This window comes from Anser brachyrhynchus, assembly GCF_964034855.1.
Source record: "Anser brachyrhynchus genome assembly, chromosome: Z".
Lineage (NCBI taxonomy): Eukaryota > Metazoa > Chordata > Aves > Anseriformes > Anatidae > Anser > Anser brachyrhynchus.
This window is the reverse complement of record NC_137697.1, coordinates 1,445,863-1,448,952: the sequence shown is the minus strand read 5'-3', so window position 1 is coordinate 1,448,952 and position 3,090 is coordinate 1,445,863. Positions and strand designations below refer to the sequence as shown.

General features: G+C 32.5%; 1 long non-coding RNA gene across 1 annotated transcript in view; it reads left to right on the top strand.

Moving 5' to 3' along the window:
- The window catches only part of LOC308185190, a 12,277-nt gene extending 9,610 nt beyond the window's left edge, over nucleotides 1–2,667 (top strand). The window contains exon 3 of the long non-coding RNA XR_013943179.1: nucleotides 2,605–2,667. This is a non-coding gene — a long non-coding RNA (uncharacterized lncRNA). The remainder of the gene's footprint in view (nucleotides 1–2,604) is intronic.
- Nucleotides 2,668–3,090: the final 423 nt, after the last annotated feature.

Below are 3,090 nucleotides of genomic sequence, written 5' to 3'. Positions count from 1 at the left end.
GAGTTCTCCACATGATCCCTTGAGATATGCGGTCCTCTGAAGCCTGTAAAATTATTCTAATCAGCATTTGCTTAGCACTTCAGAAGTTCTGGCAAACACAAGCTAATTAATTCTCACAGTTCCCCCAGAGAAGGAAGATCTCATTTTGTTGATGGTAGAACAGAGGCAAGGATAGTTTAAGTATCATGCCCATAGCCAAATTTCGGGTTGGTGCCTGGCAGAAAACTGAAAGATTGGGACCGGCTACCAAACCAGACTGGAGAACATAGGATGCAACCTAGGGTATCTGACTGAGCCAACTAACTTTCTGCTACGTTGTGCTTATGTTTAAGCACTAAATAAGTCTGACAGCATTTCTCCCTCTGGGTATTTGAAAGAAGCTCTTTCTCTCCATTGACTGCACATGGAAGTTGTGCACAAACTTGAGGCACGTTAGTTGGGAGAACTGCATCCATTACCTTGGTTCTTGGGGGAGTTATGTGATACACAGACTGAGAGGAAAAGAGAGGGAAGGGGAAGTTATGCTTGTGAGAATAAATTTGGTGGGTTTCATGTTTTTTCCTCTCTATACATGGCATAAACTACCAGATCAGGCAGCAAAACTTAGAGAAATAAAATAAAAATAAAAATAATAAATAAAATAAAATAAAATAAAATAAAATAAAATAAAATAAAATAAAATAAAATAAAATAAAATAAAATAAAATAAAATAAAATAAAATAAAATAAATAAAATAAAATAAAATAAAATAAAATAATAAAATAAAATAAAATAATAAAATAAAAAAATAAAATAAAATAAATAAATAAAATAAAATAAAACAAAACAAAACAAAATAAAATAAAAATAAAATAAATAACCCTGGAATCAGGAATTGTTCAGGGTGTTAAATGGTGCAGGATCAGAGCTGTGAGAAAGCGCTCTGGGTCATGTTGTATAATATGTATCATATTATATGTGGGTCAGGATCATCAATTCCTAATTTTCAGAAATACTCAGAAATATTAGGCAAGCAAACACAAAGCAAAACTCCCGTCATGATGATATAAGGGAAGGGTTATTCACAAACTATTTGTCTATTATTAATTTGTTCTGAAAAGACTGGAAAGGAGTGTTTAAAGTTTGTTAAAGTAATGGATTTCCTGACCTCCTCTACTCCCCACCCATTTTCCAAATAACTTTCAGAAATTTAACTAAATAGGCATTGAGGAATGCCCTTTGTAAGTAGATAGTTAAGTAAAGATTACCCCAAGTGTAGTATGCGTTAATAATATCTCCTTCTGGTGGCTCAAATTGGTAAAGGAGACAGCGGAATTCCTAGGGGAGTCTCAGAACTGCATAAAAAAACACAAGAGTGATTAAGTAGGCATTGAAATTTACGGGTTTGGAAAACTATAGCACTTTTGTAGAAGAAAAAAAAAATCCTTTCAATTCAGGATTTGAAAAACATTTAGTACATTTAGTATAACAATCTGGAAAAACAAACCTAAGTATTTCTAAGTATCTTTTCTTCACTGTAATGATGTCCCTTTTTTAATTCTTTATTTCTTCCCCTCACCCCCCCCAAAAAAAAAAAAAATCTAAACAATATATTTTATATATACTTTACATAATAGTGTTATTTTTACGTTTTCCCATTTCTAAAAAAAAAAAAAAAAAAAAAAAAGCTCTTTTCTATTGAGAGTTATCCATGAAACACCTGTAAGGTGCTTCTGAGGGGACAGAACCATTATGTCTTTAAACCTCTGTTGGGATTGTTATGATATCACTGACATGAAGAAAAACCCTACATGTTTGACTCACTTTATGTACCTTAAAGTAGTTAGAGAAACACTGCAATCAAAATGGATTGGAAAGAGAAGGAATAGGAAAGGAAATGGAAGTTCAGAAAAGGAAAATGATTTTTCCAAGGCAGGCAGTACTACTAAAGACTGAACCAGAAAAGTATCCATGTTTTCTAGAGTTATTTCCATTGGAAATACTTAAATATTGTGAAAAAGTGAAAATAGACTTAAGTAGCTTTTTTTTTTTTTTTTCTGGATACTCTGGAGAAATAAAAATGCTACAGCCTTACTATTTTCTTTCTACTATGACAGCAGACAAACCTTTCTGAAAAATGTTGTCACGTGGCAGGTGCTGTACTGGTACCTTTCCAGATAGAAAATAGGGACAAGTAATATTATTATGTATGCAACTGGAGTATCTTCAGAATATGGAAGAATATGAGAGGAACTAAAAATATAAATCTTTATTAGTTTATGCTGCCCGGTACCTACAAATACAGTTATCCCTGTCTATTTCACCATCCAGTTTTAAATTATATACAAATATGATTCTAGAGACTAATAAAGATTAGGAATTTTTCTCTTTGATATTTTTCCTTTCTTAGTTTCCTTTTCTCAACCCTACATATGACCCCAAAGGACCCCTCTGCCTCATGTGACATTCTTTCAGCTCTACGATGCTTGTAGCTAATTACCATAACTGCCTTATGGAAGAAGTTGATTTTTGTACAGATGATATTTTGCTTTAGATAGCTGCCAGGAGAAGAGAAAAGTCCAGCCAAACCAGGCGAATTTACTAAGCTTTTCTTCTTACAACAGGGACAAACTAAATCTAGTGGGAATGAAACTTCAGCAGACTCATATTAGAAACTGAGAAATGATCTATGCTTCAATCTTTTGAGCAAAAATTAACATCAATGAATGCTCAATGCATAATAACTACACAGGGTTTTCTTCATTATGCCAGCAGTTTGCGAATCCAAAGAGCTGCACTTACATCATGTAATTTGTTTTCCTAAGACGACTTGAAGAAGAAAAATGTCAAGTAATTATATACTTGTTACTCTCAAGAATTTTCATTCCAGGCTCAAGATGAAGACTAATACAAGAATTTGGGAAATAGTCTATAATTTCTGTTCACTTATTTGATGTAGTTTACCTTTATTGCTATGAGGTTTTAATTGATAATTCAATAGAATATTTATATTCTGTCTTGTGGCTGTTGCACTAATTCTATTAATTCGTGGAGTGGCTACACGACATTCTGTTAGAATCATTATTTTCTTTTTAATAGAATATAGTAAC